Source organism: Mobula hypostoma, chromosome 19 (assembly GCF_963921235.1).
Source record: "Mobula hypostoma chromosome 19, sMobHyp1.1, whole genome shotgun sequence".
Lineage (NCBI taxonomy): Eukaryota > Metazoa > Chordata > Chondrichthyes > Myliobatiformes > Myliobatidae > Mobula > Mobula hypostoma.
Genome location: NC_086115.1, coordinates 57636185 through 57652207, shown reverse-complemented (window position 1 = coordinate 57652207; position 16023 = coordinate 57636185). Strand labels below are relative to the sequence as shown.

Here is a 16023-nt window from a genome sequence, read left to right as displayed (position 1 = left end):
GCTCATGATCAGTTTACACTCAGTGGTCACTTTAGGTACGCCGGGGCACTGGCTCATTCATGGAAATATCTAATCAGCCAATCATGTGGCAGCAACCCAATGCATAAAAGCATACAGACATGGTCATGAGGTTCAGTTGTTGTTCACACCCAACAGCAGAATGGGGAAGAAATGTCATCTAAGTTACTAAGACCGGAATGATTGTTGGTGCCAGATAGTTCGTTTGAGTATCTCAGGATGTGCTGATCTCCTGGGCTTTTCATGCACAACAATCCCTAGAGTTTACAGAGAATGGTGTGAAAAACAAAAAAGACATCCAGTAAGCAGCAGTTCTGTGAGTGAAGTTGCCTTGTTAATAAGAGAGGTCAGAGGAGAATGGCCAAACTGTTTAAAACTGACAGTAACTCAAATAACCACACATTACAACAGTAGTGTTCAGAGGAGCATTTCTGAATACACAACAGTTCAATCTTGAAGTTGATGGGCAACAACAGCAGAAGACTATGAACATACACTCAGTGGCCACTCTGTTGGATACAGGAGGTAACAAATGAGGTGGCTACTGAGTGCAGAAAGGAGAAGAGCCACGTGCCAGGGTGAAGGTAAGGTTAGATAAGTCTGTCAGGGCAGAGTGAAGACTTTTAAATGCCAATTGAAAGTTTATTTTGTTGGTTCAGTGTATGGAAAGGACAAAGTGACAGCCAGGTATTTATCTACACAGTCCTGATGCAGGGTCTCAACTGAAAGTGGTGACTGTCCCTCACCCTCCATGGATCCTGCCTGATTCGCTGACTTCTTCCATCAGATTGATCCCTTGGTTCCACATCCCGGCATCTGCTGTCTCTTGTGTCAAGGACATCCACCAGCCAGGCCATGCTCTCTTCTCGCTGCTGAGACCAAGAAGGTACAGGAGCCTCAGGACTCACACCACCAGGTTTGGGAATAGTTATTACCCCTCAACCATCAGGTTCTTGAACCAGAGGAGGATAACTTCACTCAACTTCATTTGCCCCATCATTGAAGTTTTCCCATCAAATGGACTCACTTTCAAGGCCTCTTCATCTCATGTTCTTGATATTTATTGCTTACTTATTATTGTTATTGTTAATTTTATTTCTGTATTTGCACAGTTTGTTGTCATTTGCACATGAGTTCTTCATCCATCTTGTGTGTGGTACTGCATTGATTTTATTGTGGTTTTTTTGTATTTACTGTGAATAATGATTCTCAGGGTTGTACATTGATAAGATGGTGGCGTGGTCATACACAGCGGCCTCTAAGGGGCCAACCAAAGGTGTTACTGTCTTTTTAAAATGTACTTTTCCACAATCCTGCTGGACCTTAAGAACTGACAGTCCTGCAGGTCTACCCCATCAGCGAGTTGCTCGTTAGTGGAGAAACTGAAGGAGCCGGGTTTGGGTGCAAACCGTGATGCTGCCTGTGACAGAGAGGCGTCAGTGCGCAAAGGAGGTCTGCAGTTTAATGGTGCGTGATCGTCGTAGTTACTTTTCCTGTGATCGCAAGACCCCAGCGGACTTAGATAATGTGGAATGCAGCAAGTCCGATTCATGGGTTTGTTGGCGAACGGGGGGGCGGGGTGGACAGTGGGAATGCTGTGTAGCCTCAGTTGTAGCGAGACCAGGCCTCAAGCCATGGTGTTGCCTGGTTGCAGCCTCCCAAGGGGAGGCTTCAGAGTTGGGCACTCCACCGAAGTGCTGGAGTTCGGTACTGCATCCCAGTGTTTGTTCGACAGAAGGCAAGCTGTATTGTGTTTGACTGCAGACTGCTGCAACATTCATGGGCTCCGGGACTTGAACTATATATATTTTTTGTGTATTTTACTGTTATATTATATGTGCTATATGTGACTTGTGTTGGTCCTGTGTTTTGCATCTTGGCCAGGGAGCAATGCTGCTTCATTTGGCTGTTCTCATCGATATTTATGTGTGCTTGAATGACAATTAAACTTGAACTTCAACTTAATCTATGAACTTTGATAATAAATTTACTTTGAACTTTGAACCCTTACTTGTTGAGAGAGATGAGATCCCCATTTTCTTCATCACAAGGGAAAATAACAAAGTCAGATATCTACTTCCATTGTATCTCTGGCATCAATTTTAAAACAAAAGACAAAGTAAAATGATAGGACTATTAAGTGAACAAGCAGCTCTCTTAATTATATTTAGTATTGTCAGTTCAGTAAAATATCCTACATCCCCCTTCATAGTAAATCCCAACGGCAACAGCAAGCTTTCTAAATCCTCACTTCAAACAGCTTATTGTAACATTGAACTGAAAAGTTCAACATTCTGAATCCACTCTGTTATTGTTAGATGTTCTTGACTTCCTCTTTTGTTAAATTGTGTCATAAATTAGGCAGATAATGTAAGTATGGCTGTAATTCTACCTATGGCATCGGTAGACAGATAGTCCACTTAAAAATAAGGGATCAGGAGAAAACCAGCACTAAAAATAAAATTTCTGCCAGAGCTTTGAAATCTGTCAGGATCAATGTGTCATTTTATTTATTACAATTATTAATAGATTTTAATTAATTGCCTCCTAGGATGGATAACATGAATTCCACAGCAGTCATCTTTCAATTCCTTGAAAGCTTCAGAACATAATCTTTCTCTCTATCTCCTTTCTTTCTCTCTCTCTCTGTTCCTTGGCTGATCATTCCTGCTTGAATGAAATCTGGAGCTGTGATTAAAACTGTACCCGTTTGTTGATTGCTTATTTTCTTCCTAACCTAAAGCTTCCAGGACCCAATATGGATTTAAGATATACATTTTTAACTCTGTAATTAAAATGAATTCCTTAAATACATTAAACAGTGATAATTCAGTGTAGTTTGATTAATATGATTAAAGATGACATTATTGCAGAAAATAAGCATCTACAATCAAAAAGATTAGTCCTGTGGCAGTGAATAAACTGACTTAAATTAACTCAGCAGCCATCCATGTAGATTGATCGATGTTTTCAAAATAATAGTGAAATACTGTAATTTTTTCGAAAACAGACAATAAAATATAATGCTGCAAATACTCAGCAAGTCAGTCAGCACTTGTGGAGAGAGAAATATAGTTAATGTCCCATGGTTTACTAAAATATAAATGAAAAATTTTTATAACATGTCTATGTGTTTCCCCAAAATAGTCTAACTTTAAGAGATACCTGGAGAGCTTGTAAACAAATAAATTATTTTTGCTCTGTTCTAATTGTAGTTATTCTTGTATAATCATCTATAATTTATATTTAACTTATAGACACACAAGGTGCTGGAAATGCAGAGCAACACACACTAAATACTGGAGGAACTCAGCAAGTCAAGCAGCTTCTATGGAGAAGAATAAACAGACAACGTTTTGGGACAACACCCTTCATCTGGATCCTAACGGAGGATCTTGGCCCGAAACATCAACTGTCTATTCCTCTCCGTAGATGCTGCATGCCGTGCTGAGTTCCTCCAGTATTTAGTGTGTGCTACTGATGATTAAATCATGTCTCTTTCTTGTGAATGGTCTTTCTCTAAATCTATGTGTGTGTGTATGAGATGCTGCTACAAGTAAGGTTTTCATTGCAGCTGTGCGTAACTGTCCATTTATGTGACAATAAACTTAATTTGACTTGACATACTGTGGTAATACATTTATCCCCATGGGGAAGCATAGACAATTCTTAGGCAAGGGCATCCTCCAGCACAACTTGCCTAAACCTGTGACCGAAATTCTCCCAATTTATGTGCTTGTTTAGCCTCTTTTTGATTAAATGAGTTGGTTAAAGTAGCACCACCCCACAGAAGTTCTTGACTCTTAAATCCAAGTTTTGGTCTAAAAACTATTTGATTCTGATAAGAATAAATTGGCTTCATCTGTTCTCACAACCCTCTCCCCCCGCCAATCCTTTCATTAAGTATTCACAGTGAAGATAAAGTTGACACTGTACTGCAACAGAGTAACACAAAATGCAGCTAATGAGATTTCCATGCTCTTTCTTAATTCACTGCCACGTCACTTTCGGCAATGTCCATCTTGAAGAATTAACCGCTCTTCTTTCTGCCAGACATTTCCAACATATTCCAGTATTGATGAAAGGTCACTGGCCTGAGACATGAACTCTGGGTCTTCCTCCACAGATGCTGGCTGACCTGCTGAGTGTTTGCAGCATTTTCTGTTGTTATTTCACTGCCAGCACTAACACACAACTCAAAGATAAAAAGAACCTCTCATCTTTCATCTGTCCATCTTTGCAACAATATATTTTGACTTGACACCATATGATTTTTAGATTTTGATTTGCTTCAACCACAAGCATTTTAAATGCATATGTTTCATTCTTTGGAACTAATTAAGCAAGTTGAAGGAATTTTTGAAGCAAGTGAAGAGCTCAGTTCTGATTCTTTTTTGTAACAGTTTAGTAATGCAGAGAATGATATCTAGATCAATGCATATGCAAAAAGCCCCTCCTTGATTTGCAGTCAACCAGAAAAACAACTCACCCTTACTTCATGGGATGGTGGATTTTTAATGTTCTATAATTGACTGATCATTGTTTTTATCTCAATTCCTTTAGTAATGATGAGGCAATAGAATAAGAGTGGAACAGAGAATTTGCCTTTGATGTTGGGAGCACTGTGATTCATTTGGGGGCAGCTCTACAGGGCTGTGAATTTCTTTCACCAAATGCCGTTATTCAGCCGCTAACTCCGAACGGGTTAAATTCAGATTCAGAGACTGAGAACAGGCTGCATTTTGCATTGAAGTACCTCTGAATATTTATCTCGCTAAATTCTTAATGTGTCCAAGTTTAAGCTCTGGACTGTTACCCTGTCCCAACTGAACCAAAGCAGATAAGGCAGCAAAAGAAGCTAAAATGATGTGAAGTTGTGAGAGTATGTGTGCAGACAAGGAGCAGAGCTGCAGTGCTGATTGCCTAGAGTGGGATGTGTTGCTTACATTCGATTCCTGGCAGAACGATATTGATCTGTGCAAGAAGATACATGTATAATTTCTGAAGTCTAACGTCAATAAGCTTCTATATCTCTTGCAGTTCCAGTGGACAGTTTTGTCTTGGGTATAGGCTATTTCCAAATACTTGCTTAACATAATTGAGCTACTAAAATTACCCATTGGATAACTTGCATTATTATAATACTACCGAATTAGACATGGTTAAAGGTTAGCATGGCACTATTACAGCTCAAGAGTGTCAGACTTCAGAATTCAACTCCAGCACCTTCTGTAAGAAATTTGTACGTCCTTCCCATGAGCACATGGGTTTCTTCCGGGTGATCCAGTTCCTCCCTCAGTCCAAAGGCATACTGGATTGTAGGTTAATTGGTCATTTTAAATTGTCCTTTGTTCAGGTTAGTGTTCAATCAGTGGCTTGTTGGGCATGCAGTTCAGTGGACCGGAAGGACCCGTTCGGCACTGTACCTCTAAATAAAATAAAATATAAAAACTTATTTTCTTGGTTCAACACAGAGACATTAATTAATAGCTTTCTATCATTTAAGTTCAAAGTTCAAAGTAACATTTATTATCAGACTGCATACATGTCACCACATACAACTCTGAGATTCTTTTTCCTGCAGGCATACTTAGCAAATCTATAGAAGCATGACTGTAAATAGGATCAATGAACAACAAACTGTGCAACTGCAGATATAAATAAATAGCAATAACTAACAAGAACATGAAATAACAAGATAAAGAGTTCTTAAAATGAGATCACTGGTTGTGGGAACACCAGAAACAAACTTTATAGTTATCCCCTTTTATTCAAGAGCCTGATGGTCGGGGAGTAATAACTATTCCTGAACCTTTTCGTGTGAGTCCTGAGGTACTTGTACTTTCTACCTGATGGCGGTAACGAGAAAAGAGCATGGCTTGGATGGTAAGGATCTTTGATGATGACAGAAACATTTTATATAGATATGCTCAATGGTTGGGAGGATTTTTTCCATGATGTACTGGGCTGAATCCACAAGCTTTTGTAGGATTTTCTGCTCAAGGGCATTGCTGTTCCCATACCAGGCCACAAACAGCCAGTCAGTACTCTTTCTACTTTCCACCAAATTTCTATTGTTACATAAACGGCAACAATGAATATCAATCGAGACAGGTTATATAAAAACAACCAAACATTTATAAAACACGGATAAACGATAAGGAAAAAAACAAACGAAAACTTTAACCGAAAGTTAACCAATATGCAGCTGTTCAACAACTCGTCACTCGGCACTGCTTTCTTAAAGCGTTAAATGCAAAGACAGTTCTTAAAGCAATAAAGTCAGATATAGTTCTTAAAATGGTAAATTCGAAAGTCCAACAGATTTATACATTCAATTGGGAGAGACTTCTCTGGAGAAGGATTTCTTCATAGACATAACTTTCCTGCTGGTTCTGTCCACAGGATTCACGATGCTGAAAATAAACAGTTTAAAACAACTGACCTTAAATTCTTTTAGAGAAAGCAAACTTTTGCATGAACTCTTTGCTCTTTTGGCAAGAGTTATCTCGATGCAGGTCGCTACTCCTCCGACGAAGACTCAATAAGGTCGATCCTTTATTAAACTGCCAAACGCTGCCGACTCCTCTCGATCCTTCGGTCCTGTACTTCGATAAAGTCTTCATTTTCCCTTCTACTGTTGGAATTAAGTAAATCAGCACATCTAGCCAAAAATTTCCAGTCCAATAATATTGTATCTTGCAATAGAACGCAACAGTCCATTTTAAAAATGAAACTGCGTCACAAAAACAAACATGCAACAGAAACGGAGACACATCGTGTTCTACCTGGAAATCTACAAACTAAAAACTAACTGCGTCATCTGGGGTCACCCTTATATACCCATGGTGCACATGTCATCACGTGACCTCACATCGGTGGGAAAATCACATCAGGTGACCTCCAAAAGACCATTACATCATTCTCACACAAAAAAAAGATCTCCTTGAGCATGTAACACTATCAAAATTTGACAAGGTTTTCGATGACATGTTTAAATGACTAAAATAAATGTCCTTTTACCCATTTCTTTAAATATTGCTCCCTTCAAAATGGTGAGTCATTCTTGGAACTGTAAGAAAGAAAAGTCTTGGATCTGTCTTCCTCGTTGACGATAGGCATCAAAGCTAAAGGATCTAGTAAGATGGAGGAGTTGATATGAAGACTTGCCATGATCATATTGGCTCCAAGTAGCCTGTGGCCTGATTGTATTTTGTACAAAAAGGCATGTAACAGATTTCAAAGTTGGAAGTAAATTTATTATCAATGTATGAGGGGTGATTGATAAGTTTGTGGCCTAAGGAAGAGGGAGTCAATTTTAGAAAACCTAGCACATTTATTTTTCAACATAGTCCCCTCCTACATGTACACACTTAGTCCAGCGGTCGTGGAGCATACGGATCCCTTCTTTGTAGAAGTGGTCCACAGCAGGGGTGATTGATAAGTTTCTGGTCTAAGGTAGAAGGAGATGAGTTACTAACTTCAAATTTTCTGCATTATCACTCAAAGGGTTGAACTGCACGTGGATGTAACAAGAGCGTCTTGGACCTCCAGGTGGTTCACAGCAGGGGTGATTGATAAGTTTGTGGCCTAAGGTAGAAGGAGATGAGTTATACAGCTCTTCTCTCATGCACGTGCAGTTCAACTCTTTGAGTGAAAATGCAGAAAGTTTGAAGTTTCTTCTCATCTCTTTCTACCTTAGGCTATGAACTTATCAATCACCCCTCATACACATATATCACCATATGCAACCCTGAGATTCATTTTCTTGTGGGCATTCACAGTAAAATATAAGAAACACAATCGAGTCAATGGAAGGCCACGCCCAACTGTACAGACAACCATTGTAGAAAAAACTGAACAAATACAAAAAGAAAGAATAATAAATAAATAGATAGATAGATAGATGAATGAATAAATTAATTAATTAATAGATAGATAGATAAATAAATAATTAGATAAATAAGCAATAAATGTAGAGAACATGAGATGAAGAATCCTTGAAAGTGAGATTTGAAGTGGTTTGAAACTGATTGGCTTATTTAAATGACCAAGTACAATGACTTTGTAAAAATGAAATGAGAAGAGATACAAATGAAAAAGATATTCTTTTTCACTGATATTTTGTATTGTATTTTATCAGTTTACTTTTGCAGATTAGAATTAATATTGTGGTAAAACTACTCCTGACATTTTAGTGGATTTACTGCTATAGCACTGGTATTCATTTCATGGAACTTGAGCTGAAATTTTAAAACAATGGACCGCCAGGGAGGGTGGGATTTCCATGGGCTGCCAAAAGTCTCAGGAGGTTGTTACATTACACGGGTTAGCCCTTTACTCACATTCAAATATTGCAAATTATGTTTATAGTTGCACAGATTGCATTTTCTTTCGTAGCAAATAGCCATTCTACAATAACGTGCCTGGAAACCACGTGCTGTTGTCAAGAGGAACAGGACAATTTTCAGGGAGTTCAACTATGTTTGATGAAAGCATAAGTCGAGTTTACACCACACAACAAAACAGAAGTTGGTCAGACCCAGAATTAGGCTCAGACAAGGTCTTGTGCAGTCACTTACTGTTTACTTACTGCCCATTACGCCGCTGGCATTTTGGGCAGCCGTGAAGGTCCTCCAACTCTGTCTGTGTAGAAGGACTCTTCATTGCAGTTTCCATAACAATCTTTTGACCTGTCAGGGTTGCTAGCCCTGAGCTGAACCCCCAAACCTGGAGGACTAGAGGACCACTCTCAGTTTGGCCTCTACCTTTTGACCTGTTTGGCATGGGTAACCCTACAAAGAACTAAAGGGCCTTGTTGACTCTCACCAACAGCACACAATCTTCCAAACTCTCCGACAAGGTTATGGTCCTCTTGGAGGTTAAACAGAGAGGGCCAACATTATTTAAAAATTAAGCCTCAGGCCTTGACCACATGTTGAGGATAAATTGGCAATGGGAATAGCTGTTCATTCTCCCCTGTAAGAAAAATCAAGTCAATTCTAAGCTACTTGCAGTGGCTTTGTGGAGACAGTTGGAAGGAGAAGGGAATGGATCCTGCAACAGGATTATCCATTTCTAGAACTGTGGCTTTACTGGTTCAATCATCCTCTTGCATTCTTCCTCAGTTCATTCCAAAGAAAGGCATCTCCTAAATGCAAAAGTGATCTATAGGTAGCTGCTACATGGTTCACTGACATATTCTGTGTGAGACAGGTTCAAAAACCTTCCCACACGTGGGAACCATGTCCTTCACCAAGGAATAAGCTCTTTGAAAGTGCATTTACAGGGCCTAATGCCTGCTTTAGGCACCCCCTGGTAGGGTAGAACACTTCACACCTATCTGTGTACAGCCCAAAACAGATTCTCCCACTATTTTGTTTACATAAAATCAAACACCTGTGACTCAACTAAATCTTCCAGAATTTGTAAAATTCAGAGTTAAAAATTGGATTCCAGCAGCTAGCAAGAGAGGAAGACTTTCGTTGCTTGCTATTGGCCAGCAAGCCCACGAACGAAGAGGAATTTTCCTGGTCTTAAACAATTGTATTGTAAATTTGTTGAAAACAAGAATTAGAGATACTTTTAAAATCATTAAACTAAAGCAAAGTAATGCAGTGTGTGTATATAGGATATTTTTAAGAACTAGTTTGCAACTTTTGATAAATTATTATACCTACTTTGAACTTTGAACAGTTGCTACAGTTCGACTGAGCTTATTATCTTTGATAAGATTGATCTTCTGAAAGCTCTTCATCTCTCTTTTTGATTATTATTGTAGCAACACGAAGGAATGGACAGAAACAACAAGTACTCCCAAGCACAGCCTTTCTTCTTCCTGAACTCGGGCTTCCACTCCACTATAGCTTACAGAGATCCTGGCACCTTTTAATTATTTCCAATACATTTGCTCCCACCCCATCTTCTCCCGGCCAGAGCAAGGATGTGTCTTCCCAGTCCTCATCTTCCACCCCACCAGCCGTCACATTCAATGGATCATTCTTTGCAACTTATGCCCATTGGAGATATTTATCAGGTACATTACATACACAAGGCCCTTTGTATTGTCAGGAGTCCCTCCCTTCCAACCAACAATTTCCTTGATCCCCTACCATCAGGAAGGAGGTAGAGTAACATTAGGATAAGAACTGTTAGGATGTGAAACAGCTTCATCCCTCAGACTGTAAGACTTCCGAACTCCCTTCCACCTCCCAGGTTTCATCACTGTTTTATTAAGTGTTACAAGAACAAAGAGAGAAAAGAAAGAAGTTGTGGTTGTCTTGTACTAAAACTAGCTCCTACCTAAATTAAAAACAGCACTCGAGTGATAATAATTAATCTATGAAATAGTCAAATTCAAGTGGTATGAAGCACCAGTAGCATTGTACTGTTTATTTTTTAACTTGTATTATGCATACACCTTCATATTTGTTAATGTATTTATGGTAATATTACTTTATGGCTTCTATGTGAGTCGTATGTACTGTGTGAAACACCTTGATCCAGAGAAACTTCGTTTTGTTTGGTAGTATGTATGTGTACAGTTGAATGACAATAAACTGAACTTGAACTGGAACTTGAACATTCAGCAGGATGGTGAAATTAAATGTTTTTCCCTCCCTTTTTATTTCGAAAGGACTATTCTCTTTGAGATTCCCTTGTCTTCACCAATCACTCCCCACTCAGGGCATTTAACATTGCAACTGTGATAAGACTGCTGAACAGATCCTGACCCGGATTTGGGCCATACCCTCCAAATATCCAGACCTGCCTCTTGGTTTTTTTGCACTACCTTACTTACCATTTTTCTATTTTCTATTTATGATTTATAATTTAAATTTTTAATATTTACTAATTTTAACTATTTTTAATTTTTTTAATATTTAATATTTGTAATCCAGGGAGTGTAAAGCACAGAATCAAATATCGCTGTGATGATTATATGTCCTAGTACCAATTGTTTGGCGACAATAAAGTATAAAGTATAAGTGTAGGAGTTGTAATGCCTGCTCTTTTACCTCTTCCCTTCTCATTTCTTGGGACCCAAACAGTCCTTCCAAATAAAGCAGCCTTCCACTTGTAATTGCTCCAAACTAGTGCACTGCCTTTAATTTTCACAATATGGTCTCTGCTGCACTGGATAAACCAAACACAGATTGGGTAAGTATTTTGTAGAGCACCTGTATTCAATCCTCATCAGCGGCAATCCTGACCTCCTGACTGCCTGCCACTTCAATACGCTCTCACACTCCTATCTACAAGTGACTCCTAAACTGTATCAACAATGTCCAATAAAAGCTTAAGCAACAGGGCCTCACCTCTGGCTGAACATACAGCACTGTGCAAAATTCTCAGGCACACATATATATATATATATATATATATATATAGCCAGGGTGCTTCAGACTTCTGCACAGTGCTGTATTAGTTTTATGTACTGCACTGAACAGCTGCCGAAAAAATACCCACAAATTTCGCGACCTATGTGAGTGATGATAAACCTGGTTCTGATATGTGTCTCTATTGTGGACTGAGAGTGGGAAGGGGGCAGGGAGAGGGGAATCATGGTTGGGAAAAGGGGAAGGGAGAGATGTGGGAGATATAATGATCAAACAATCACTTGTTTAGAATCAAATAACCTTACCTGGTGACTCAGAGCTGAGTGGGTCTGCACCCATACCGCCACCCACCCTTCGCACTCCTTCTCTGCCACCTGTCCCACACCCCTCCCTCGCCAGTCCCAACATCCTTTGCTTCCACTAAATCTTCAAATTTGCTCTCCACTGCAGGTTGACAAATACAGTACTGTGCGAAAGTTTTAGGCACCCTGGCTATATATAGGTGCCTAAGATTTGCACTCAGTATTGCATTGCAGTATTCCAGTCTCAATATTAAATGCAACAGGTTCAGATAATTCGCATTTATTAAAATCAAAGCATGCTTGATATCTAAGTTTTTTCTATTTGTGATAAGAAATCATCGACCTGAAGCATTAACTCTATTTTTTTCCTTACCTATGCTGCCCAACCTGTAAAGTATTTGCAGTATTCTTTTCTATTTGTTTGAAGAATGGTCACTTGCCTTCTGACTTGGTCAGAATCTGAGAGGCAGTTAGGCTGGCAAGTCCCAGCAAGACTCGCTCCTCTCCCAACAGACCAAACTGACAGATCCACTGTTTCCAATCTGCCAGCAAGTCTCAGCTGCGGCCGAGGGCAACGTGGATGCAGAAATCTTGGACATACTGACCTTTGAAAAGTATCAAATGTTGAAAGGCCTTGATAGAGTGGATGTGGAAAGGATGTTTCATATGGTGCAGGAGTTCATGACCAGAATGGAGTCCTCAGGAGAGAGGGACATCCATTTAGAGGAGGAGGAGCCTCTTCAGCCAAGTAGTGGTGAACCTGTGGAATTCACTGCCACAGGTGGCTGTCACTGGGCATACTAAGGCAGAGACTGATGGATTCTGGATTAGTCATGGCATGAAGGGATATGAAGAGAAGGCAGAAGATTGGAGCTGAGAGGGAAAATAGATCAGCCATGATGAAATGGCGGAGCAAACTCAGTTGGGCCAAATGGCTTAATTCTGCTCTTATATCTTATGGTCTTACGGTCCTTGGAGCAAACAGCATAAGCCAATAACATTCAACCCTACAGAATTCTTGATGTGAATACATAATCAGTCGCTAATAACAACGGTGAAATCAAACCTCAGAATTCCACGCTCTCCAAACCGTTCAAATCTTCAAAAAAAGGCAAGAGCATGTAGAATGATCTAGAAATGATAAAAAAAAAAGCCATAATTAGTTTGGCTGGTCTATTTTGCTGCATACAATTAAATCAATTGCACAGAGCAACAGTTCATTACTTTCTTTGGTATTTGATGTGGCCTTCTACAAAGCACTTCTTAAAACTTGACCAATTTGCTGCTGTAACTCGCTTTGATCAAATCTGAAAGAAGATTTTGTAAGAAAGCTAATCTGCAGAATGCTCCTACTGCCTACATAAGCCAGCTAGAGGGATACTGGCTTTTTATTTTATAGCAATAACACCAGACTTGCTCAGTGAAAATGGTCCACCTGCAGACTTGTTCGTCTGGTATCGTTCCTTTGATAGATTACAATGAAACCTTGTTATTTTCTTAATACATACTGCACAATTGAGAAAATTTTGTATATCTATACAGCATAACATACCCTGGTACATGTTTGTAAACCTAAATCGATAATATTAAACTGGAAGTTGAAGGCTGTGAAACTACTAATGACAATCTGCTCCATCACGGGCACTATCCTCCATAACATCCAGGACATTGTCAAGGAGTGATGCGGCAAAAAGGCAGCATTCATCAAAAACAGCCCCACTACCCAGGACATGCCTTGTTCCGATTGCTCCCATCAATGAGGAGGTACAGGAGCCTGAAGACACACACTCAACGATCCAGGAACAGCTTCTTCCCCTCTGCCATCTGATTTCTGAATGGACACTGAACTCATGAACACTACCTGGCTACTTATTTTTTGCATTACTTATTTAATACCTGTACTGGAATTCAAAGTTTTTTCTTTTACTACCTATTGCATTGTACTGTTGCTGCAACGTCAACTGATTTCACGACATGTGCCAGTGGTATTAAACCTGATTCTGATTTTGATGAATAACAAGATTGAAATAATGGGTGATGGCCATCATAGAACAGAGAATAGTACAGCACAGTACAGGCCCTTCAGCCCACAATGTTGTGCCGACCCTCAAACCCTGCCTCCCATATAAGCCCCCACCTTAGATTCCTCCATATACCTGTCTAGCAGTCTCTTAAACTTCACTAGTGTATCTGCCTCCACCACTGACTCAGGCAGTGCATTCCACACACCAACCACTCTCTGAGTAAAAAACCTTCCTCTAATATCCCCCCTTGAACTTCCCATCCCTTACCTTAAAGCCATGTCTTCTTGTATTGAGCAGTGGTGCCCTGGGGAAGAGGCGCTGGCTATCCACTCTATCTATTCCTCTTATTATCTTGTACACCTCTATCATGTCTCCTCTCATCCTCCTCCTCTCCAAAGAGTAAAGCCCTAGCTCCCAGCTTATTCAATATCATCCCAGCTTATTCAATATTTGTCTATTAACATCACCAACTGGAATTTCCACACTGCCTACTCTTACTGAATTGCTGTTTGCCGATGATCATAGCATCTCCAAAGACATCTGTACAATTTGCACAATGGGGTTCACATGGCTTCCCTAACTCATGCACATTTGATTATATCTTCTGGCATATGTTCAGTTTATGCTTGCCTCTTGTACATCTGTATTTTCTCTCGAGTTCGAGAGTTCACTCTTAACACATGCTGGACAAGCTTGTCTTTTACAATCAGCACACACAGTTTGATAGAGCATTTCAGGTAAGCAATCAGAAGGGATACTTTGCACTCACAAAGCTGACAGCTAACACTTAATGCTCGAAAAGCATATACCAATAAAATGTTATCAAAGTATGCATTGGAGAGGTTTGGTTTTCATCCACGCCCTTTTCGTTTAACTCGTCTAAGTGTTTTGTATATTCTACATCAACCTTAATCACCTGCTGAAAGCTCATTATTAATACAAGTGTTTGTTTTTCAGGTGTAGACCCTTCACCAGAATTAAAGGCAATTCTGATAAGGGCCCTACCATGCAAGGTATTGACCTATTTTCTCTATCGGTTCTGACACACCATTCCTGGTATTTTGTTAGTATTTGTATGAAACACTGTTAATTAATATCTATTTTCTTTCATTTTTCTGACTCTCTCCTCCCACCACACTCTACGCAATACAGCCATACCCTGTGTGCGCCAGTCCCTTCCCTTGCATTACGATATGTGGGTTACGACCAAAGAAAAATATGGCTGGAGTCGATTAGCACTCTGATGCAAAGGTATTTACAGTGAATATCAAAAGTCTTCACCCATCCCCTCCTCCACCCGGAGGTTTTTGTGTTTTATTGTTTCACAACATTGAATCACGGTGGATTTAATTTGGCTTTTTTGGCACTGAACAACAGAAAAGACTCTTCCATGTCAAAGTGAAAACAGATCTCTACAAAGTGATCTAAATTAATTATAAACATAAAACTCCAAACGATTGATTATTTAAGTAGTCACTCCCTTCAATATGACACACCAAATCATCATTGGTGCATCCAACTGGTTTTAGAAGGCACATAACTAGTCAGATGGCACCTCCACATCTCCAAATGGGGAGGTCAAAGTGTTTCAATTGATTGTAGTAAAAATACACCTGTATCTGGAAGGCCCAGCCGCTGGTGAGTCAGTATCCTGGAAAAAACAACACCAAGAAGGCAAAAGAACACTCCAAGAAACTCCACAAAAAGGTTATTGAAAAGCACAAGTTGAGAGATGTACGCAAGAAAATTTTTAAGCCGCTGGAGTACAGTTAAGTCAATCATCAAGAAATGGGAAGAATGTGACACAGCTGTAAATCTGCCTGGAGCTGGCCGTCCTAAAAGACTGAGTGACCCTGCAAGAAGGCGACTAGTGAGGGAAGCCACCAAGAGACCTATTACAGGTCTGGAGGAGCTACAGCTTCAGTGGCTAAGTTGGGAGTGATTGTGCATACAACAACTGTTATGCAGGCGCTTAACCAGCCACAGCTTTATTGGAGAGTGGCAAAGAGAAAGCCACTGTTGAAAAACCTCACATGCAATCTCAACTAAAGTTTGCCAGAAGGCGTGTGGCAGACTCTAAAGTCAGCTGGAAGAAGGTTCTGTGGTCTGATGAAACCAAAATTGAGCTTTTTGGCCATCAAACTAAACACTATGCTCAGCGCAAGCCAAACAGGGCACATCATCAAAAGCTCACCACCCCTACCATGAAGCATGGTGGTGGCTGCATCATGCTGTGGGGATGCTTCACTACAGCAGGCCCTGGAAGGCTTATGAAGGTAGAGGGTAAAATGAATGCAGCAAAATACAAGCAAATCCTGTGGCAGTTTGCAATAGAACTGC

At 40.0% G+C, this 16023-nt stretch overlaps 1 long non-coding RNA gene across 1 annotated transcript; it reads right to left on the bottom strand.

Annotated features, from left to right (window-relative positions):
• Positions 1-3537: 3537 nt before the first annotated feature.
• LOC134358751 (uncharacterized) lies at positions 3538-12790 on the bottom strand. Its single transcript, XR_010020938.1, has 3 exons — positions 12726-12790; positions 6464-6655; positions 3538-5446 (listed from the first exon to the last, which is right to left on the bottom strand). It is a non-coding gene; the product is annotated as an uncharacterized LOC134358751 (long non-coding RNA).
• Positions 12791-16023: the final 3233 nt, after the last annotated feature.